Source organism: Leucoraja erinacea, chromosome 25 (genome assembly GCF_028641065.1).
Source record: "Leucoraja erinacea ecotype New England chromosome 25, Leri_hhj_1, whole genome shotgun sequence".
In the NCBI taxonomy this organism is placed as follows: Eukaryota; Metazoa; Chordata; class Chondrichthyes; order Rajiformes; family Rajidae; genus Leucoraja; species Leucoraja erinaceus.
In genome coordinates this window covers 8,328,812-8,354,124 of record NC_073401.1, presented here as the reverse complement: position 1 = coordinate 8,354,124, position 25,313 = coordinate 8,328,812, and the positions used below count along the sequence as shown (strand labels likewise).

General features: G+C 43.4%; 1 long non-coding RNA gene across 2 annotated transcripts in view; it reads right to left on the bottom strand.

Moving 5' to 3' along the window:
• LOC129709326 (uncharacterized) overlaps positions 1-25,313 on the bottom strand; it is a 54,990-nt gene that overhangs the window by 7,793 nt on the left and 21,884 nt on the right. The window contains exon 3 of one of the 2 annotated variants that reach the window (XR_008725500.1): positions 8,990-9,154. This is a non-coding gene — a long non-coding RNA (uncharacterized LOC129709326). Of the gene's footprint in view, positions 1-7,347; positions 9,155-25,313 lie in introns of those variants that run through there. The other variant, XR_008725499.1, reaches the window with a different exon arrangement.

Here is a 25,313-nt window from a genome sequence, read left to right as displayed (position 1 = left end):
AATACTATCACAGCGAATGGGGGCTCGGGAAGGCACATCAGTATTCTCCCTATCAAAGCGTGCGTGATTTCGCCTTGTAGGAGATGATTGCATTCAGGGCCCGCCACAGCTGCCGAACATCTGTCTCATCCTCCAGTTTGGAGCACAAGACCCTTTTGGCCTTTTTGATGGCCTTACCAAGGTCGTATCTGGACTTCTTGTAGACCACTGTATCATCAGACATGAATGCCCAGAATCTGGTCTTCAGAAGAGTGCGGATCTCAAAGATTAAGGTGGCTGCCATGAGATAGAGTCACACAGCGTGGAAACAGGCCATTCGGCCCAACTTGCCCACGCTGCCAAACATGCCCCCATCGATAGCAACAAGCAAACTCCACACAGACAGCACCCGAGGCCAGGATTGAACTTGCTGTTGCTGTGAGGTAACTGCACCTCTTGGCCGCTCCAGTGCAGCCTCCACGGCGCCATGCAATTGAATATGGTGCATCCATTGGTGTAGCATGAGTGCAGTCAGAGCCCCAATGCTGGGTTTGTGGCTCTGGGTGAAGCCCCACATTTGCTTATTGGAGGTTCTGGAGCATTTGGTGATCTGAGGCCCCTGCTTGGAGGTTCCGTGCATGCAATCATTTCCAGTTCCTCAGGCTGCCACTGTTTAACACTTTGATGCCAATCTGATGCCTCCATCTCATCGAACCTGTAACATATATAATTGGGTCAGTGACTCCATTAAAATAGCTTCTGCAAAATACTGACACAAATGCGTGTATCATTCATAACACTATAAATAGCACACAGGACTTTCAACCCTCAAGTGCCGTTTCTACCTGCTAAACCACCAGGGAGAAAGTGTGTTATGGAGGCTGCTGGGTTTGACAGCAACTCATAGCAGAATGGCGGCATTATTGGCTGTGTTCCCAGGAGCTATATCTGTCAAGGTTCTTTTCAGCTTTGTCAAAGAGGCAGAATGTTCCTTTGATTTGAACTCGGAAATTTGATTAAGGGTTATTTTCACAACAAAACTAGCGAGTCATTCATCTGGCCTTCTTGTTTGACAAAAGCCATGTAAAACGGGAGAGTGGATGCCTGAATCAATCCTGACTTACTGGTAACAGCTATGTAAGTGAGTAAGAGTGGAAAGATGGTTATACACAAAAAAAAAAACGCCCTGTAAACACAGGTGGGATGACATGGCCATATCATTCCACACGCGATGGCAGGGGTTTTATTTTGCTGAAAACAATTCTGCAAACTTATTTTAAAATATGACAACGTTAATTACTTGTATGTTTAAAATTGAAAGGATTAAGTTGTGAAATCTAAGACATGGTCTTAGGGTGTGAGATGACCCGCTTAGAATTCAGATCCAGTTAAACATCTCCATGTGTAAATATTTGGAATGCTTTGCCTCAGAGAGGTGCCGATATTCATTGATAGAGTGGACTGAGGTTAAGATCAACCCATGTCTATACACTGAAGGATTCAGGGGAGTGGAGGATTGGGATCCATTTGAGGAGTAGAATAGTAAGATTAAACGAGAACTTACCAGTTTGAAGTTTGATCTTTATTTTATGAGGAGTAACGTTGAGGGATTACGTGAAGAACCCACCAGGACGCATGCGTGTCAATCTTCAAAGCAGCGGTATGAAATCACAGATAACAGTAAATGAACTGAACATAGTAAGATTAGAGAAATAGGATACCAGTTGGACTTTATGATCGAGGGTGGGCGTGGAGGGCACGTAATCCTTCAATGTTACTCCTCATAAAATAAAGATCAAACTTCAAACTGGTAAGTACTTGTTTAATCTTACTATTTTACTTCGGAGTCACGTGAGTGACTACGTGAAGATTTTAAAGCTCTGTGATTTCATGCCGTGGAAACGAGTCCAGGCATCGTACACAGCATAAGTGGGCCAATGATGAGTGAACATTAATATAAAATTCAGACATGACATAGATATAGACATGTTGATGCCATTAATGAACAATAGTGGGAATCGTAACCTCCCTCAACCTGGAGGAAGTATGAACCATACCTAACATAGAGTTGGCAAATACCCCCGATCTGGCAATGGGTTTATTCTGAATATTTGAACAGATTAATAGTTTGACCATCCTGCAGCAGCTAGGATGTGGTCCATAAGCCTGCTGCTGATGTATAGCGGTCCTGGTAGAGTGGGACTCAATTTCATAGTACACTCCTGTATATGCCAGACCCATTTAACCCTCTGGAGAAGATTTGTAGTGATTCCTTCTAACGAGGTTTTATGTAACTAACAATATTGCTAATCAGAGTCTATGAGGCTCTTAGGGACCTTGACATATTGGTGTAGATGCGTGATCACACGCAACCCACGGTCCATGGTATATGCAACATCTGGTTTGGTCTGTGCCCCTGTCTACTCTGCTTGACTAATCATAAACAAAACATGTTATTATAGCCCACAGATATGATCATTCTATCCAGTGTAGCAATGACTGGACCCGTAGCGCTGTACTCAATGCTATGGCATAACCACTAGTCGTGAGTTTGACCAAGGACAGGGATGTTGCTGGTGCCTATTGGTGAAGTGACGTAGTACAATGTTAACAACACATATCTCTACGTCCCTAGGCCTAGGAGGTTTTTTTAGTTCACATCTAGACGTCAGAGGGTGAGACCGGAAAGAGTGGTTTATATTCTCCGCAGCCAAATGATGAGGACGTACTTCAGGCACAGTAAATGGAATTTTAACTTGATGTTGTAATCCCATAAAACTGAATTTCAATGTGTCAGTCATCCGTGCCGAGTTAAACGTGAAGAAGAATAAACAATACTTCCCATCTCCTATTCGGTTTGCTGCTATTTGGTGCTATCCCTGCAATCTGCAGTGGGTACTCCTAATGCTTATGGTTAGACAACCCGAGCCGCAAGAAACGGTCTCTCAGAGTCTGTAAGTCTATGAATTGATTATATCATGAAGAGAATGGTTTCAACATCACAACTGAACCAGCATCTTTTTTATCCGGAAATAACCATATGAGATTTTATGCTCATTCCCCACATCAGCGGGAATCATGGGTATATAACCCAGGCCGGGACTATGAAACCTGGAAGCGGGAAGCTGAATTTTGCAAGAACCGTCTATTGAGGCCAAATGGAGGAAGACATAAAGAACATTCCTCCCTTGTGTAGAGAGAATGCACCCTTTGCCACTAATATGCCTTGTATTTTTTGCAACTGTTGATTGAGCCTGGATGCAAGCATCTCAATCATTCGTATTCCATCGATCCACAATGTTATTAAATGCTTTGTGATCACACATTCATTCTGTGTTGTCATTGATTTTGCATGATAATACACCAGTGCTAAATGCGGTTAGGTAAAACTATCAACGGTTACTTTGATTTGATTGTACCTTTGTGATTAACATATACCACCACCAAAGTGTATGACCTTGGACTTGTGCATGCAGGTTGTGCATATCCACATGCCCTTTAATGCACATAATGCACCTGGTGTCCATTGGCAGTTGATACCATAACTGAACACTTGATAACTCATGCTAATCCCATCTGCCTCTATAACTAGAGATGGTATTAGTAGATTTCCCATCTTTGGGCAATAGCATCAGTTTGGAAATGACTGAAGATTTACAGATGAGAGTTTTTTAGTGGAGCAACGCTGAATACTGTTCGTCCATCATTGTGACTTTGTTAGTTTCAGCTGAGAATAGCAGAGGTCTAATCTTTTGACTCAGAGCTGATCCCAGCCAAATAAATGGTTTGATTGTATCCCAATAGTTTCAGTTGGTATCAACTTAATTTGAATTTAACTGGACAGGTGAGAACCTCAATTTCTCAAATAAAGCTATGTGGCTGATAAGGCTAATTTAGTAAAATACAGTACCTTCAATATCATCCAGATTGGCCATGCCACTTATTTGTTAGCTCTGTGCAGTCGAAGCACTGATAGTGATTTGGTAATAATCTGGAAACTGAAGTTAGCCCATTTTGCAACGCACTGAATGTATCATTGCCTCATCCAGTTAAATTTCAAATATCTTCTGTGAAAGGAAATGATCACATGGAAGTTATTCAGAAATGTCTAAACTGCACATGCGGGTCGAGGCTGTTGACATTGATCAGTCCACATCCCATATTGTGAGCCTGCCTTGAAAGGCAAACACCACCATACCTGTTGTGCAGTATAAACTAATCTTATGTTATCCCATCCAGTGTAAATATTCAAACCAGTTTAAGTATTACCAACTTGTATCCGTGACGGGAGACGTCATCGATGTGGCTCCATACCTTTATACGAATGGGAGGACTTATGCAACCCGACCCAGGAGCTGCCACAACCATGTGTGCATGATTTTGCACTTCTGCTCCTGAGAGGTAGAGGAGCTCAAGTACGGGGTTGGTGCATCTTCCAGGAAGGCCGTTCTGGGCTATGGCCTAAAAAAGACCTTTGTTCTGGTTGTACGGCCTTCAAGCTTTCACCAACTTCAGTGCATCGTGGTTTGCTAGTGGGTGCGTAGGGATGCTGCTGCCGGAGATGTGAGGTCTTGTGAGATGATGTGGCCTTCCTGAGCCCGATGGCCCTCGTCGAGCTCCTGCTGCTGATTTTGTTGTTCCTGCACCCCCTGCACACTTGTGGTATCTTCAGCCAAAAACCCCTGTCTTCAGAGTCAGCCCAGAAGTGACTCCTAATGCTCCCCTCTGTCGAGGGAGATGCATTATGCAGCCCTCAATAAGGTGCTGCCTTGGGGTCCTAGGACCCCATGGTGACTAGACTGCATATACCGGAGCATGTCACATTGGAGCATCTGCTCCATCAACCGCTCCATGCGGGATATACGATCACAGTGCTCCCGCCGGCGGTGAGTCTTCACAGCCCGACTTGTCCGAGTCATCGGGCCTGTCCGACTTTGCTTGGCCTTCCCGTCAGTCTGAGGTGTCGATTCCGACTGTGCAGGTGCCAGGTCGGAGACTGATGATCGATTAGCGGTCCAGGTGTAGCCAACCGCTGTTGACTGCCCGCACTCCCGTGGTCCTCCGCAGTCCGTCTCCATTTGGACTTAGTCCATGGTTCCTTTCCTGTAACACATCCTCACAGAAATAGAACTAAACAACCTGAGAGTAAAGAATCTACATGCAGGTCCTGTTTTAAACCTTCTGATGCTGGGGAAACGCTCCACCCCCCTTCGAGCTTGGTCTCGAGGTCGTTGTTTGCAGCCGGGGTTCCCTAGTAGTCGGGCCTTCCCCCCCCGCCGTGCTGGGTATCCCCGCGGTTCCTGCAGCAGGGATATGCCCGCGGTCCCTGTGAAAGGGATAGCCGCGATATACATTGTCGGGTGGTATCCCCGCTATATAGGTGCCACTGGATGACTTCTCCGCCGCCCGCTCCCGCATTCCGCAGTCTTTAATGTGGCTATATGTCGGGTATGCCCGAGGTCGTGACCGGTATTCCCTTGACTGGGTCCCCCGGACTTCACCCTGGGCTTTAACAGGACCTCTAAGTAGAGGTTCCTGTAGGGAGATAAAACCTGGAAAAAGTTTAAAAAACTTACCTTCAGGTCTGACAGTTGGCAGGAGAATCACGTTCAGCCTGTTAGTCGTACGCAATGCGTTAGACGATATGATACGCATGCGTCCTGGCGGGTTCGTCACGTAGTCACTCATGTGACTCCGAAGTAAAACAGGCCCAAGCAGTGGATGCCTCATATTTGGCGTGGGCAGCTTATAAGCTAGAGGTATGAGATGTTAATTTCTCTAATTTCAAGTAACCCCTGCATTCCCTCTCTCCACCCACTCCCCCAGCCTGGTCATCCTACTGGTTCCACTGTTCGCATCCTTGTATCCCTCCGTTATCACCTCTTCCCCAGCCAACAATGGACCATTGTGGGCTCCACCCTTCCTTGCTCATCTGTTGCCGGCTCTGCTTTGTTCTGGCTTTTTCTTACTTCCAGTTTCCTCCCCTCTACTTGCAGTCTGAGAAAGGGCCCCGACCCGAAAAGTCACCCATCCTGTTTCTTCAAAGATGCTGCCTGAACCGCTCAGTTATTCCAACACTTTGTGTCTATTAGTTGTATGTCCAACATCTATTTCTATTTCTTCAGTTCTTTTGCTCTTCAAGCCATGGACGAGGATTTTGGCAGCAGATGACCTGAGGCCCGGGAAAGCCTTGTGAAGTTAAAGGGTTGACAACAGGTGATGGAACAGATGTAGGGGTGGTAACCCCACCTGGAGTTGACTTTTCCAACAAGATTCAGCTTCTGACATCTGGAGTTTACATGGCTACCATCGAAAGTGGATTCCATGTTCCCAATCATTAGCTGGAAAATGGGTCTGCTCATCTGATATTGATTCAGATTCAGATTCAGATTCAATTTTAATTGTCATTGTCAGTGTACAGTGCAGAGACAACAAAATGCATTTAGCATTTGCATTGAACTTGGTTAAGCAGCTATGTTGAAAATAGTGGGGGGGGGGGGGGGGGGGGGGGGGGGGGGGTGAAAGAGTTGAAAAGTGCAGTGAGTTGCAGAGATTTAGCTCTTAGGGTTAACGGAATCAAGGGATACGGGGAACAAGCAGAAATGGGGTACTGATTTTGGATCAGCCATAATCAAATTGAATTGTGATGCAAGCTTGAGAATGGCCTACTCCTGCACGTATTTTCTATGTTTTTATGTTTCTAGGTCTCACCCCGGTCACTCCCTCTTCTCCCCCCTCCCATCAGGTAAGAGGAACAGAAGTGTGAAAACGCAAATGTCCAGATTCAGGGACAGCTTCGTCCCAGCTGTTATCAGGCAACTATCAGGCATCCTATCAACAACTGGAGCGTGGTCATGAGCTACCAGTCATGGATGGAATTAAGTGAAGTCTAAATAGGAATGGCTGCCACTGTGTTGATAAAATGTCTGTTACTCACTAAGGATTAAATGTAACTATGGCTAGTATTTAATTATTTGGGTACCATCCACTTCTACCGCGATGTATCATGCAATAATAAACAAAGTATGCAAATGATATTGCAAGGTTTTAGCTCATCTTCTCCAAGGTGACCTGTAAGTCTCACTGCGATTACGCCTTAAAATATCAGTCTTTCCTACTTCTGTGATTAAATATTAAGTAAGATGTGGTTTGATTGCATATTCTAAAAAAGGCTTCAGCGCACCATGAATGAATATGATAATTGTAGTCATTTATAGCAGCACAAATCAGTTAAGAAAATCTTGCGCATAATTAGTAAGGAATAACTCATGATATCTGCATGATTTTGATGTTAAACCTCAGTTCATATTGGTCAAAAATGTAACAATAAATTCAATTTTAATATTAAAATTAAAGCAGACATAATTCTCTTCAAGAACAATATTTGAATTCGTAATTCTCGTTCATTATTTAAACAAAGATATTTTATTTTCACGATGTGTTCATTAACATTGATCCACAAATTTTCAAAACTAAATAGTTTAAACTGGAGATTTTTCCAACAATGACCAACATCTTTAGTCTTTCATGAATAGAAAGATGATGTTATGTGTGAAAAGCAAACCTTTAAAAAAATGGTAATTACAATTCAGAACTATAGGGCATCCCAATGTCACAGCACATTGACGAGAAAGTAACAAGGAAGGTTAATGAGGATAGGACATTTGATGTAGTGTACATGGAATGTAGCAAGAAGTGGAAGACTGAATAAGATATTAAAAAGCCAAGAGAATCCAAGGGATGGTGGCTTTTTGAACTAAAAGTTGGCTCAGTGAGAGAAGGTACTGGATATAGGCATGAAAATAACTGGTGGCCTTGTTGTTGTGGAGCATCAGAGAGCTTAGAAAGAGGCTTTTGCTCCTCCTGTTATCTATTAATAACATAGACTTGGCTGTTTACGATTATGATCAAGAATTTTGCCAATGATTCCACAATTAGCATTGTGGTTGGTAGCGAGGATGAAAGTTTTTTTGCTGCAAGAAAATAGCAAAGGGTTGGTTAGGTGGGCAGATAAAATGCTCAATCAAGAGACATGTGAGCTAATACTTTTGTTTTGAGGGGGTTGGTGGTAAATCGGACGAGGGAAGAATGATAAATGTTATGATTCTATCAAGTGCAGAGGAACAAAATAACTGAAGGTAGTGGGGTAGGTGAAGAAGATGGCTAAGGCAGCTGTCTACAAAGCAAGGAATGTTAGAGTAGAGAGATCACACTGGTTGAGTATGGAACACCAGTTAGAAAAGAGCTACAGTACTGTGTGCAGTTCTGTCACCATAGTTTAGGAGGGATAGAGTTTGAGAGGGTGCAGAGTACACTGGACGAATATACCAAGGCTGGAGAAACTCTCAATAAAAGTTGAACAAGGAAAAGATTGAGGAAATGTATTTTTACCCAAAGAGTGAAGGAGATTTTGAACATAGTTCAAGGAAGGGTGGTGGAGGTAGAACGTCTCCTCAGATATAAAAGCCAACTGGAAATTTTAGAGCTGTGATCTACAATGCTAAATGCTGGGAACCTGGAAGTGGGAATAAGTTAAACAGCTCAATCATTGACTGGGATAGACATAATGGGCCAAATGGCCTCCCTCTGTGCCATAAAGCTCTATGATTTAGTGATTGAAATGAACACATTTCTTGGAGAAAAGCAATAAAAATAATTGCAGCAAACTTTAAGAGAAACATCACTGGGAACCTCAAACAGTCAGCATAAATTCTGAATGCAGTGCACTATTAATAATAATGAGATAACTAGGGAATGGTTAAATGGGTTTGGTTTCAACTGAATGACCAAAGCCATTGAACTTAAGATTTGGTTCTGGGTGGCCAATATCTCAGTGGGAATCATCTGCAAACTGCATAACCAGACTCTGCAATGACTGACCTTCTCTGGTTTAAGGATGGATTTCCATTAAAAGAGTATTCCGTCATAAATGGCCCCTGGATTCCAAAATGATGACTGTACACAATCAGTAATGGTGATCTCAGACATAATTCAACCGTGCCCGTCTTACCATGATGAGCCCGTTACATCCACATTTCTGCATTAATGCAAGAAATGCTTTGCCAAGCATCGACAATCCAAGTGCGGTATATCTATAATTTCAATTCACAGGTATGTGGGCGTTTCAGATTCTAGTCAGTGGCAGTAGAGCAGAATGAACGATCATCCCACATCCCTGGAAATAAAACAAACAAACCTTGCATGTGCAGTAATTCCAAATGATATTACATTCACTGTAGATAACGTTATACCGTAGGAGACGCAACAACCAAATTGTACAAAGTATGGTCTCAGAACATGCTGAATATTCTATTTTATTGATATCAGCTAAGGGATAAATATTGCACAAGATGCTAGGGATAACTCCAAAGTAATGAGATTGGATGTTTTATGCCCACCCAACAGGGAAGATGTTGTAGAAAGGAACTGCAAATGCTGGCGTATACCAAAGACAGACACAAAGTGTAGGAGTAACTCAGTGGGTCAGGCAGCATCTCTGGGAAAAAGGATAGGTGACGTCTCGGGTCGGGACTCTTCTTCAGACTGAAAGTAGAAGTGAGGGAAGTGGGGTAAGAACTGAAGGAAGATATAGCTTTAATTTAATGATCGTTGGATAAGACTACTAAAGAACAGCGTTGAGGACAGAGCATCCGATCCTCAGGACCACACCAAAGTACCAGCCTAGATTTTATTTTCAGACCCCTGGACTCACAACCAACAGAAAACCACTGTACAGTTTAATAGTATAAAAAAAACAGATCCAGGATGGTCTCCTGAATCAGATTTAAACTTCTTGAGTTTGTAAAAATGGATACAGCCATCATTCGCAATGTTACTGCGCTCCTGGAAGTGATGGATGGAGCCTTGCCAAGTCTTGTATCGAAGTGTGGAAAGAGGTCAGGATTTGGTCAAGGACAGGAAGGTCGTGGCTGCCGGAAATCTAAGGCAGACACTGGTGTCAAGTCAGTGTCTGAAACTTTAAGAATTGCAGAGACACTTCTGTTGGACATCCAATTCTGGAGACCTCATTGGAGATCTTTGAACTATCTTTAATCGGACTTTATCTTGCAATAAATAATATACCCTTCATCCTGTATCAGTACACAGTGGACGGCTTGACTATAATCATGTATAGACTTTTCATTGACTGGGTAACATGCAACAAAAAACGCTTTTCATTGTACCTCGGTGCACATGACAATATTAAATTAAACTAAACTAAACTAAGTTAACTAATCTAAACTAAACTCAATTTAACTAATTCTAAGCATGACAACTCAGTTACTTGGGTGTAAATGATGGCAACAAAATCCCACTATCGCAAGATACTTCAGAACTACAAACAAGTCACTCTGATGCCACTGTGTTAATAGTAGTCAGAGAGACAGGGAGCAATTTACCCATTTACATTAATCGCACACTAATCCCTATTTATTATTCTCCACACATTCGCATCAATCCCTCCCATATACTACTCTTCACCTACACACAAGAGGTGATTTACTGTGGACAAATACCCGACCAAGGTGCATGTCTTGAGGATGTAGTAGGAAACTGGAGCATCTGAAGGAGACCTCTGCAGTTACAGAGAGAACATGCATAGGAATCACCCGAGATCAGGGTGAACCCACTGTGCTGTCCTGAAGATTAAATCATCTGGAAACTGCAAGTGTAATAAAGAGTAAATAGCGAGCTGTGACTTCGCTTTTTTGCAATTGGTGCTAACTAATCTGATAGAATTCTTAGGAATAATAACGGAAAATGTGGCTGGGTAACACAATAGATGTTATAGACAGGATACATCATAAACTGTTTTTCTGATCATAAGAATGGTTAGGCCATATGAAATTGATCTTCAATGGATAAGTATATTGATTTGACACATAGAAAGCAGGTTTAAAGAATAGGATGGATAAAAGAAGAAAGATGTTGATCTTTTTGCATCAGTGCTCTTGCGTCTAACTCCCATGAAAAAAATTAAATTCCATTTCAATATTGGCAGCTTTCATTGAAATAGGCCAAATAGGCCAAGTGGAATGGATGATGTAGCTGGAACTTACCAAGAACTTATTCTGCAGCAGGTGGAATGCAGTCATATCCAATAAAGATATACAGCACAGAAAGATGCCATTCAACCCATCTAGAGTAGACTACACATTCCCACATATCAATCTCCCATCTAAAATGGATCAACTAATTACCCCAAGATACACAGAAAATGCTGGAGTAACTCAGCGGGTGAGGCAGCATCGCTGGAGAAAAGGAATGGGCGGCATTTCGGGTCGAGACCTTTCTTCAGACTGATGTCAGGGGAAGGGGCGGGACAAAGATAGAATGTGGGCGGAGACAGTGAGACTAGTGGGAGAACTGGGAAGGGGATGGAGAGAGAAACCAAGTTAGAGAAGTCAATGTTCATACCGCTGGGGTGTAAACTACCCAAGCAAAATATGAGGTGGTGTTTAGGCAAGCTTAGTTTAGTTTAGTTTAGAGATAAAGTATGGAAACAGACCCTTCGGCCCACCAAGTCCGTGCTGACCCTGTACACTAGCACTATCCCACATATTAGGGACATTTTTCAATTTTTACCGAAGGCAATTCACCCACAAACCTATACGTCTTTGTAGTGTGGGAGGAAACCGGAGCACCCGGGGAAAACTCAGCGGTCACAGGGAGAACATACAAACGCCATACAGATAGCACCCTTAATCAGGATTGAACTAGGCTCCCTGGTGCTGTAAGGCAGCAACTCTACTGCTGCGCTACTGTGCAGCCCCAAGCCTTTACCCGAATGACCAATGTCTGTGGCAACATTCATATTCCACTCGATTACGACGCGTACGATAAAGATAATGCACCTAAACTCTGTTTCTTTTCTAACTTCTATCAGCCGTATTATCAATTTATGGTATTATAAATATCCTATTTGACAAGCAGGCGATTTCCTTAATGAGAAGTAAATGGGAGGCGGAATGAGAAAATGAGCAGCTGGCCCTTATTTGGATTCTGCGAGTTCATTAAAACAATATTAGGCCACATGCTTTGTATTAAGTGCCTCCATTTTTTTCCCTTTGACTTGAGGACTTGCAATCAACAAATTGCAGGCAGGAGCATCCGTGGCCATCCCAGCTCATGCATAAGAAATGCACTGTGCCACCCGTGTCATCCCGCGACTCAGAAAATGTTCAAAATCTTAATTGAATAATGACAAGGTTTGGCAGGCGTCTCGGGTGGCGAGACAGGCATCGAAAGACTCTGCAACAGGCCCAAGATGATTGCACTTTATTCCCGATTAGATGGCTGGAATTAGAAAGTAATTCAAATCGCCTTTGCGCTCAGCCATCACAGTCCATCACGGCGTTTATCAGGAGGCATCAGCGCTTGTCTCACACAGGGTTGTGGCACTTCACGGACAATCACCGTCACAGGGGCCAAGGCAATGGGATTGACAGGGCTTTCGCACAGAAAACGTTCTCCCGACTCTTGGCTGGAACCTCTGGACCTCATCCAGATATCGGTGATGTCGCAGATAGCGAGGCGCAGAGTCGAATGCTCCTTGCGGCTGCACATGCAAAACAGTCTATCGGTTTGTCACCAGCAATGCAGGAGCCTGGCTGACGGCTTGAGTGCTAAAATGATGCATGCCCCTGACAGCCCAGCAGGCACAGTGTTCAAAGCAACCCTCGAGATAATGGGAGAGGCTGGAGCAATTGTCAGTCGGCATAAAAGCGAACCTGAATGAAAAATGGAAAATCTATAAACATGAAATTGATCATGAAATGCGCCGCAGTGGAGACAGGTCACTGTGAGCCTTCAATGAAGCCATCCATCGCAATTTAACCTTACTCTTGCTGAGATCTCTTTGAAAAATACACGCCTCAGAAATAGCACCAGGACGCGATCCCACTGCTGTGAGCTGACAGGCAGAAACTTGACTGTTTATGTTATTCAATCAAGCCGGCTAAAATGGCAAATATTAATAAAAAGATTTAAAAAGACAGAAGGTTGATTGTCAACACCCCATTTTAAAAATACTTAATGCATTGTGATTGCCTTCAATGTTTTTTTGTTGTTGATTTTCTTTCTTCCTCCGTCTGCAGATTTCTGCAAATTGATCATTGGAGTGCAGGTAACAAGATCAAGATATTAATATTTGTAATTGAACTTCCGGGATTGCTGAGGCACTCTTAGCTTAGGATGGCATCCCCTAATGATAGTTCAGCCTGTAGGCGCTGTCAGCCTCAGTAATTACTCTCACCCAGTCTCCACAATGGGATGAGGGGAACTCGCTGTTTAGTCACATTCAAACCACCTGCAGAGAAAAGATAGAAGGAATGGAAGCTTCATCCAAAAATGAGTTCACCTTCTGATGTGGTGGGTATGCAGAACAAGCTGCCAGAGCAGGGGCAGTGACTGCATTTTTATAGACACCTGGACAGGAACATGGATAGGAAAGGTCGAGAGGAATATGGGACACATGTGGGTAAATGGGACTAGATGGGGCATCCTAGCCAGCATGGATGTTGGGCTGATCGGCCTGTTTCCATGTCGTGTGCCTCTCTGATTCTATGACTGAAAGGTGCCTGATGTGATGTAGCGTGGCCTCTTAGAGCATGGACAGAATGGTCCTGATTCCTTATGGGATTAAATAACATGAAGGAAATCAATGAGGGAAGGACAAGACAAGCATGAAAACTGAAGGATAGCCAATTCATATTGCAACGCAGGCAACCCTGATGAACAGAAGTTACCAGTCAGAAAGACCATTGATTTTGCCCGCTGGTTCAGTCCATCCATCACACCTGTGCTGAAAATGTATTGGTGGTAAAGTAAAAAAACTGAAAAAGTAAAACTGGCTTCCGTAGGGGTGAAGCTTGACCTGAGATAGAGAGCCATAGAGCCATACAATACAGAAATAGACTCTTCATCTATCCAGTCCATACAATAGATGGCATAGTAGACTCAATGGGCCAAGGGGGCATGAACATCGACTTCTCCCAATTCTGTTAGTCCTTGCTGTCTCCTCCCCTTCCTCAGCTCCCCTGCTGTCTCCTCCCACCCTCCAGCCTTCCGGCTACTCCTCCTTTTCCCTTTCTTGTCCCCACCCACCCCCACCCCTGATCAGTCTGAAGAAGGGTTTCGGCCCGAAACGTTGCCTATTTCCTTCGCTCCATAGATGCTGCTGCACCCGCTGATTTCTCCAGCTTTTCTGTGTAACCTTCGATTCTCCAGCATCTGCAGTTCCCTCTTTAACACTGATCCCTGGTGATCTGCCTAGAAGCCAAACACTGAATCATGGTCCCATCATCATCCAATCTCTAATCAGAAATGTAGTGCTAAGAACAGGAAAATAATGCTCCCTTCATTTTATTGTACAAGAGCAGTGTGAACTTGCTAAGGGTTCAGAGTTTCACTTTTGCTGAGCGCACAATTTAATCAATTATGAAAACTGATGGGCAGAGGAGAATCAGCGAGCTGCAACCATATCCAGCTGCCTAAAGATTTGTCAGCTGGTAAAAGGCTCCCGGATTGTTCACAAGTTTGACTTACTTTTGTGGTTTGGTAACACTAATTACAAGTACAATCTGAAGCCCGGAAGCCATTTGATAAACCTGAATTTTACTTGAACATGAAAGTCACTTAACATGTTAAAAAAAAGCTCTACTTCCTCTCTTTCCCAGGGCTCCTGACTCAGTGGTAATGTTTGCATATTTTATTGATCGGAGATCATCCATACTTTAACCTGAGTTTTATTGATTTCATTTGTGTTCTGATCTAAGGTGAATCTTGCTGTCATTTTGCCATGGCCCTTGCTTCAGCAACCATGAACAGTTTCAGCGACTCGCATTTATTTAGCTCCTCAATCGCGATGAATACTGCGTAGGAGCATTTCCCCCCCCCGCAAAAATGTGACATTAATCGCCTCAGGAGATATCACGGCAAATGATCAGCTTCTATGGCAGGATGGGGATAGATGGGGAGGTGGGGAGGATTAGGAAGGGAATTCTCGAGGCCAGAAGGCCCGAAATGCTGGCTATCAGCGGAGAAGCGGTTAATTGCTGAGGGGAATTGGAAGACTGTAGCGATCTCTGAGGACTGCGGATGGTTGTGGAGCTCCAGGATTGATGGAGCACACAAAATCATTGAAAGCTGTAGGCTGTTACAGCAACTGCGGGGTGGAAGCCAGGAAGTGATCTTTGAAATGAAGGGTCCCGAACCAAAACGCCGCCTTTCCATTTTCTCCAGAGATGATGCCTGACCCACTGAGTTACTCCAGTATAATGTATCTACATTTGAAATGAAACTTGTAATATGGAGACTTTATTGAACCGGGGGAGGTGTTGGGTGGGGGGGGGGCAGTGTAGGTCAGCAAGCAAAGAGAAGAATGGGGTGAACAAGTGTTGGTGAGATTTAGAAGTTAGAAAAACTTTCATAAGGTGGCATCATCTTGAACATGTGTTGCCTTCTTCCCATGATAAACACCTGCATGGTCTCCAACCAAACTCCGAGAGCACACATTTATTTGATTGCCATTAAAAAATAGAAAGTTTATTCGCTCAGCCACTTGGTTCATCATTATTGATGTTATTTGTTAGGAGTGCTCCGCTCTCGATTTCTGTTCCTTACCTGTCCAATGCTCTGCCTATTTCTGCCAAGAGATGACAAAAGTCACTTCTGTTTCCAGGTTTACATTTCCAGATTTCGTACTTCCACCTTAGGAATGTAGTTCACGTTGTCTGGGTTATATCATGCGGGAGTCCCCTGCAAGACCAGCCCACCAACCTATGCCTTAAATACACACAAAGTACTGGATTTACTCAGCGGGTCGGGCAGCACCTCTGGAGAAAAAGGATGGGTGACGTTTCGGGTCGGGACACTTCTTCAGGCTGAAAGTAGAGGGGAGGGAACTGGAGGTAAGAAACAGCCAGAACAAAGTCGGGTCAGCAACAGATGACCAAGGTAGAGAGGAGCCCATAATGGCCCATATTTGGCTGTGCAAGAGGTGATCTTATCTCAGGTTCCCTCCCCTCTGCCTCCAGTCTGAAGAACGGTCCCAATCTGAGACGCCACCCTTCTTTTTTCTCCAGAGATGCTGCCTGACCCATTGAGTTACTCCAGCACTTTGTGTCTGTCTTCGGTGTATACCAGCATCTGCAGTTCCTTTCTGCACAACATATGCCTTAAGTCTAAAGAAACATACCAACCCAAAATGTCACCTATCCATATCCTCCAGAGATGGTACTTGACCAGCTGCGTTTTGTGGGGGTTTTTTTGTCAGCCAGCATCTGCACTTCCTTGTTTCAACATTTGTCTTATAGTCATTTTTATCAGTGGCAGCAATCAATAAATCAGGATTAATTTATTGAATGGAATTTCACTTGCCACGTTGGGAATGAAATATCATCTTTACCATGTATCATGAACGTTACATTATCCAGAAATGTTTCCATGATCTCTCGTTGGATTCGCCAATAGAAAGGATGGATAATATTACTTTCCTCCCATTATCCCAGCCTGCTTACTAGCCTAGAGTTGATCAAATTCATTTCTTCCACGGCAGGTGAATTAAAGTATTATCAAGCAATTCAGGCACTAAAGCCTCATCCGAACCCATCCCCAAACCCTCGTTCATATCCTGTCTGTGCTCGAGACACACCTATTTCCTTCCTATCTGCATCTCTGGAAAAGCTGCAGAAGTCAATGCTCATGGACTGTCACCATTCTCAATTACTGCCGCAGACTGATCCACCGGGGATCTTTCTTTTATTAATGTAGAGAATCAGTGTGTTGGTGTCTTTTGGCACCAACCCATCCTATTACACGTAGGTTGGGTCCATGCCAGCAGACAGAGGCTTTCAGTACCAAGGCTAATCTACCCTCCAGGTGTGTCACTCCAACCCCCTCTGTGGACAAGCTTCAGTGAAGGAGGAAGCTGTAATGACCTCATTCCCAGGCTCTCAGTCCACATGCTCTGCTGTGCACTTGTGCCTGCTCTGCCTTCAACTCCAAGCTAGCAGTCGCAGGTTCTCTACTCTACTGCACGGGTGCAAACATGCAGCAGGGTGCAATGTCAGATGCTGAAAAATCTATAGTTTGCAGGCATAACTTTTTAACCCTTTTGCAGACCCCACTGGGCTTTTCTGTGATTTAAATATAACAGAAAATGAGACTTTTCCTCTTTTTCATCAGGCTGTGCACATGAGATTACTTTGTGTAGGAAAGAATTGCAGCTGCTGGTTTAAATCGAAGCATCTCTGGAGAGAAGGAATGGGTGACATTTCAAGTCGAGACCTTTCTTCAGACTCTTCAGACTGAAGAAGGGTCTCGGTCTGAAACGTCACCCATTCCTTCTCTCCAGAGATGTTGCCTGTCCCGCTGAGTTACTCCAGCATTTTGCGTTTACCCAGGAGATTATTTTGTTTAGGTTTAGGTTTAGGTTTATTATTGTCACATTTACCAAGGTACAGTGCATAGCTTTGTTTTGCATACTGTCCAAGCAGATCACATATACCATATAAGGATGCAACAGTTCAAATTCGACTGTTTTTAGAGAGAGAGACACACAAGAAACTACAGATGCTGGAGTCCTGAGCAAAACATTAAAGGGCCTGTCCCACGAGCATGCGACCTGCATGCGGCAAGTGCGACCTAACGTGGTCGCTTGAGCCGTACGGCCTCGCGGGGCCAGTCCCACTTCGATCGCCGGAGCCATATGGAGTTGTGCGGAGCTGGGTTCCGAAAAACTGACCGTGCTCAAAAATTCCGCGCGGCAACGGCCTGCCAGCCCGCAGCCGTCTCAACGCCTTACGTCACGTGCGAACTTCCCACGGACTTCGCTCGAACTTCATGTCACTCACTCGACCTCCGCGCGGCCCCCGCTTCTGGTTAGGTCGTGCAGGCGCATGCTGGTGGGACCGGCCCTTTAGGTCGCACTTGGCGCATGCAGGTTGAATGCTCGTGGGACAGGCCCTTAACTCAATGGGCCAGGCAGTATTTGCAGAGGGAATGGATAGTTTTGGGTAGACTTTAGAATTTGATACAGCAAGGAAATATGTCCTTTGCCCCACCGTCCATGCTGACCAGCGATCCCCTATACACTAGCACTATCTCACACACACACACACACTCACACACACACACACACACACACACACACACACACACACACACACACACACACACACACACACACACACACACACACACACACACACACACACACACACACACACACACACACACACACACACACACGGGACAATTTACAATTTAATTGAAGCCAATTAATCAACAAACCTGTATGTCTTTGGAGTGTCGGAGAAAACCAAAGCACCCGGTGAAAACCCAAATGGCCGCAGGGAGAACGTACAAACTCCATACAGACAGCACACGTAGTCTCTGGAGCTGTAAGGTAGCATCTCTATCACTGGGCCACTGTGCTGCCCCAAATGTATTGTTTTATTTCATATTGATGTTGAAACAAGGAACTGCAAATGCTGGTTTATAAAAAAGGATACAAAATGATACATCTCCAGAAAACGGGGATAGACCTGACCCAAGACGTTACCTATCCGTGTTCTGCAGAGATGCTGCCTGACCCACTGAATTACTCCAGCACTTTGTGTCCTTATTTTGTTTTTAGCTGTTTTGCAATGAAGCTATGGTTTTCCAGATTATAAAGGTGCAGGTGCTGTATTGTCATCTTTTGAAATGACATTGCTGTGACGTGCCACTTGAGTACAAGATGTCCTGACTTCATGGGACCAGGGGAAGTTCACAGAGCAGGCGCAGACTTGAAGGCACAAAGAGCAGAAGCCATTAAGTTGGAAGTTATTAAATGTGAATCGCGACCCAAAACTGTGTCTCCGTTCTTTCTTTTCATTTGGACTTTGCAGATCCTTCTTATCGGTTGGTGCTTTCATCTCACAAATAAGCCTCACCTTCTCCTTACTTGGTTTTACTTCCTGCTGTGTGGTTCAAACCAAAGAACTGACATTCTGATATTTTGACGATACACATCTCAGCATTCAATTTTATGCCAGCTCTTCTGGTCTTCTCCATTGCCTCATGGAGGTTCTTTACTTTTAAAATCTTTTTATTAATTTTTTTCAAAAGCAAGGACAACAAAAAAAATTAATGATAAATGTATTGCTACGTAGGGATCAGGATTACATTAATAACAAGTATAACCTGAGTATGAGTCCAGTGTCAATATACACATTGAGTATAGACCTCCCGGTCTCTATGTAAATATAGTTAAGTGTTTAAAAGAGAACGTATATATAAAAGCAAAAAGATAAAAGGAAAAAAAAAGAAAAAAGAGAAAAAAGAAAAAAAAATCAACAATTTAAGTCCCTGTTTGCCGCCAAGTCCGTTGCACCGTATAAAGGTAAAATAATTATTATAACAGTTGGAGAGGGGACAATTTATGTCGTATGAAAACGTTGAATAAATCTTCCCCAAGTCCGATCAAATTTAACCAAGGGTTCAACAATGTCACTCCTAATTTTTTCTAAATTTAAACATGATATCGTTTCAGAGTACCAGTGGAGTGTGGTGGGAGGATTAGAGTCCTTCCATTTAAATAAAATAGATCTTCTGGCAATTAATGTAGTAAAAGCAATCAGCAGATGGGCGGAACGGGACAGATGAGTAGAATCTAACATTGGTAGCCCAAAAATTGCAATAATAGGATGAGGTTGTAAATCATACCTAAAACTACAGAAATAGTATCATAAATTTATTTCCAATATTTTTCCAAATGGAGGTTCTAGTCATGGACTTTGTCATCTTGTCGAAACACTTGAAGGTTATCCGTTATCACAACTGTCATAGTACTTCTCATCTATTTTCTGTTGAAAGACATCTTGGCTCACTTGAAGACCAAATGGGAGACACTAAGATCAGTATATTCCAAAGGGAATATTGAAAGTAGTGAGCATAGATGACTCTTCATTGATCTTGATATCATAATCATTATCATAATAATCATAATACGGTATTAGCCAAGTATGTTTTGCAATATATGAGGAATTTGATTTGCCATACAGTCATACCAATAAAAAGCAACAAAACACACAAAATACATTTTAACATAAACATCCACCACAGTGACTCCTCCACATTCCTCACTGTGATGGAAGGCGAAAAGAAAGTTAAATCCCTTCTCTTCTTTGTCCTCCCAATGTCAGGGGCCATCCATTGACGGATGATCTTGGCTCCATAGCCGGCAGTCGGGCCCTCCGCATCGGGGCGATCAAGCTCCCGCATCGGGAGATTCTCAGCTCCACCGAGCTGGGCAATTGGACCCTGGGTCGGGGCTAGTCGAACCTCTTGCGACTTTGAAGCTTCCCGACATCAGTCTCTACTCGAGACTGCGAGCTCCTCAATGGTGAAATTCGCTGGCCGCGGGTTGGAGCGTCGATCCCAGGCAAGGGATCAGTATCAGTATCAGTATCAGTATATCTTTATTGTTATTTCCTGAGTACTCACATACCCAGAGTATGTCACAGCCTCTGATGAGATCACAGCCTCTGATGGTAAGTGCACGGCCTCACGGTGGGGCTCAAAGTCAGTGTCGAGCAAGGCCACCAGCGCCATGATGGTAGGCTGCAGAGCGATCGGAGATACGATCTGGAAAACAATCGCATCTCCGGCAAGGTAAGAGATTGAAAAAAATCCCCCCCAACCCCAACCCCTACATAAAACAAATCAGAGAACAGTAACACATACTTTTAAAACACACTAAAATAAAACAAAAAAGATGAAAAGACAGACGAGGCTGCCATCGCTGACGGTGCCATCCAGTATTGGTCCCAGGTATTCAGCTTGATAAACACTTTGGCATCAGTTAATGAAAGAGTTACAACAGAATCATGGACTGCACTCAAATAATTTCTTCAGATATCTACAAATTAGAGATTATGTTAAATCTAACACACAAGTCTACAGGACTAGGGAACCAGAAATCCTTGATGAATGTTTAAACAAGCATCCTAACACTGAAAAATTAATAGCTTATATTTATAACACCCTCCTAAACAACGAGGTACCACTGACGGAACCATATAGACACACATGGGAAAATGAATTAGGTCATCCTATAACGAAAGATTTGTGGGACGAAAGTTTACAACATATACATCAATGTTCGTTAAATGCCAGACATGCTTTAATACAATTTAAAGTCTTACATAGATTACACTACTCTAAAATAAAACTAAATAGAATCTTCCCACAAATCTCTCCTATTTGTGATAAATGTCTACATCTAGAGGCTAATTTAACACATACGTTTGCAAATTGTATAAAAATTAAACATTTCTGGACTGATATTTTTGAAATAATTTCAGAAGTTATTAATACAAAACTGGATCCAAACTCAAAATTAATAATACTTGGAATATCAGAGCAAAGTTTAACACTTACAACAAGCCAAAGAAATTTCCTCGACTACAGTATAATAACCGGGAAAAAATTAATATTAAAATTTTGGAAAGGCCCTACAATCCCCACAATTAAAATGTGGATTGTGGAAATGTCGGAGACCCTATATCTAGAAAGAATTAGACTTGTCTTAATGGACAAACAAGAACTTTTTGATAAAATATGGGCCCCATTCATTAATTATCTGACAGGATAGATTGGCCCAGCACGAAAACCCAACTGAAACTTGAACTCAGGATTAGATGAAAAGTCATACTTTATAATAACAACTCGTCTCCAGTTGGTTCAGAATGCTGCTGCTCGCCTTTTAACAGGGACTCGAAAGAGGGAGCACATATCGCCAATTCTGGCCTCCCTACACTGGCTCCCGGTGCACTTTCGGGTTCATTTTAAGTTACTGTTATTTGTTTTTAAATCTCTGAATGGGCTCGCCCCGCCTTACCTCTCTGAGCTGCTCCACCCATACACTCCTGCCCGGTCCCTCAGGTCAGCTGGTCAGCTGCTCCTGGAGGTACCGAGGTCTAGTCGGAGGCTCAGAGGGGATAGAGCCTTCTCTGTTGCTGCTCCGGCACTCTGGAACACCCTGCCGCTGCACATCAGACAGGCCCCCTCACTGTCCATCTTCAAATCCAGTGTTAAAACGCATTTGTACTCCCTGGCTTTTGACCATGCCTGAGGCTTTGCTTCTGTTTGTGGTGTTTTTGATGTTTCTTTATTTTACATGTCTTTTCCTACTATTTCTTTTGATTGTTATTTTTGGTGTGTATTAACTTTTTTGTCAATGATTAGTGATGTACAGCACTTTGTTGCAGCTATGTTTGTTTTTAAAGTGCTCTATAAATAAAATTATTATTATTATTATATTATAATCTACGAACCTATCTCCAATGACATATTATAAGTAATCCATTCCACCTTTTTTGTTTTTTTGATATTTGTAACTCTTTATTCTCTCTTTCTCTCTTTTTCAACATAAAACAAACCCACTAGAAGCAGAAGTAATCGACAATTGAAAATTTTAATAATGTATGACTGATGTATATGAAAAGTTTTTTTACTATAATATGTAACTCTACTTTATAATGTCTACTTCTAATAAAAATGTTATTAAAAATAAATAAATAAATAAAACACACTAAAATAAAACAAAAAAGACGAAAAGACAGACGAGGCTGCCATCGCTGACGGTGCCATCCAATATTGGTCCCTGGTATACAGCTTGATAAACACTTTGGCACCAGTTCATGAAGGAGTTATTTCTTCAAGAGTGGGTGTGGGGTAATGATCCCTCTTCAAGGCTGTTAAGATCAAGGCAGGTCCTTAGTCTGCCATTGGGCTTTGCTTTCACTTCAATGGAGTTGACCCAATCTGTTGGTTTGTAAACGTTGACAATGATTCCTTTCTTTTTTATTGTCTCCAAATCAACTTTGAGTTTGTCTTTCAGCTTGAGTGGAATTCTGCTACACGATAGATGACCCGTTTCACTGTTAGATTCTAGAGTAATGTGGTACTCGTAGTCCTCCAAATAGCCAATGGTGTCATCAGAGCAACCAGGACACATTGCCATGAGAATCTCCTTGTTTCTGATCAAGGCCACTCAGTAACGTGGGTTCTCTTCCACCGGTGAGTCGATAATGAAGTATCAGTGATCTTGCAGTCAGGGATATGAAGTTTAATTCCTGGACAGCAGACAGTCGTAGGATTGCTAGGTCATCAGCATCAGCCATGAAGAAGGTACAGCTAGCTAGCTGGGTGTCATGCGCGCAAGTGATCTTAATCGTTCCGAACTGCCTTATTGTTGTGCCTCCATTAACAGTTACGATTGTTTTGTTCTGCTGTAGAGCATCTGGCCTTGGCATCCCTCTCTTATCCACTTTGTCAGGATACATCTGTGTGAATATTTCGAGGGGCATGATGTTGCTCTGTACACCGGTCAACCTTGCATCTCAGTTTGATCTCAGGCTCAGGTCCCTCTGAATGCGGACTTTTGTGAAGATCTCTTCACGATGAGACCCATCATTCAAGCTATGAATTTGAATGACCCCACCACTGAGCTCACGGAACTCATCGTGTTGTTCTTCTGAGTGCACATTTTTCCCTTTTCGCTTGTTTGATGTGGTTTGTGCCCTGCCCTGTTGACTGGCTGCCAGTGGTTCTGCACTCCGCACTTACCACAAATAGTTCAATAGGCTGGGAGGTTGGTTTTATCACTGAAAACATGATCTGTCATATTTCCTGCACGTTTGCCATTAAGATTTGGGTGGCATTGGAGACATCCTCTCCAATCCTGGATGTTTAGTTCTAGATTGTGTATGGAACGTCATTGCATCCATTGTCCTGTCTGTAGAAGATATTAGAGACATTTGGAGCTTCATGCCTTCGTGCTAAGTCAATTGCACCTTGGAATGACAATTTCTGATCCCTTCCGATGGGAGACTTCTGGACGTCTTTGAAAAGCTGAGACTCCTACATTATACATCATCGAGACAGATACTGTGGAGCAGTTCAGAATGAACAGGGACCACATCTGGCCAACACCTGACATGTTAACCAGAGAAGTTCGCCAACACCACCCACAACACTTGCAACCTCATTGACAACATGGGGCACAACGCCAACAATGCCACAACACACACAACCTGTGATATCACCAAATGAGAAGATTCAAGATTCATAATTCATGATTCAATTTAATTGTCACGTGTACCAATTAAGGTACAGTGAAATATAAATTACCAAGCAGCCATACCAAGTAAAAAGCAAAAATACACACAGCACATAAATTAAAGTTTAACATAAACATCCACCACAGTGGAATCCACAATCCTCGCTGTGATGGAAGGCAATAAAGTTCAGTCATCTTCCTCCTTTGTTCACCCGTGGTCGGGGCTGAACCGTCCGCACTTGCCATTGCCGATGGTCTGATGTGCAAGCCCTCTCGTTGGGATAATCGAAACTCCGGCGTTTGGATGGATCGGAACACTCCACGGCATGGAGCTCTCGAGTCGGCCGCTTCTTACCAGAGACCGCTGCTTCACGGTGTTAAAGTCCACAGGCCACGCGGTCGGAGGTCCAACACTGGCGATCCTCGGCAAAAGATCCCAGGCTCCGCGATGGTAAGTCCGCGCGACGCACCCGTGGCTTGAAGCTCCGGGCCGGTCTCCAGGAAAGGCCGCAACACTCTACGTTGTAGGCCGCGGGGGGGGGGCGGAGATGCGACACAGAGAAAATTTGCATCTCCGTCGAGGTAAGTGACTGGAAAAAGTTTCCCCCATCCCCCCCCCCCCCCCCTCACATGAAACATACCAAGAGACATTAAAACAAACATTCAAGACATACTTAAAATAATGAAAACAGAGACGAGACAAGACAGGCTGCTGTTGAGGCGGCCATTACGGGCGCCACCCAGTGGTGTAAAAGCAGTTAAAAGACGATGGACATGGAGCTGGCATGAATACCAGATCTACAAGAAGGTGAAGGAACATAAAACCACCAGCCAGATACTGTGATACAGATTATAAATACACATCAAAACTTTTTTTTTTAAAGGAGAATGTTGTGTTATCTTTTGATACTGTTGTTATGACAAGCCAGTTGAGTCCAGGACATGCTGACATTTTGTGACCATTAGAGGCATGCAGAGCAAGTACAGATTAGGTACCATTAAGAGCACAAGCCATTAAGGTGAACACAAAGTGCCAACTCCTTCCTCTTTTTTAATTTGGACTTCACAACTACAGAACATTTGTCTCTTTCATTTCTGAGCTGCTGAGACGTTGAGAATTAAAGTTAAATCTGTCAATCTACCCATCCATTCACCAACAGCTCAGCCACTGCACCCACTCATTTCCTGAAGACACATATTTATTTTGGAATGAAAATGCCAAGGG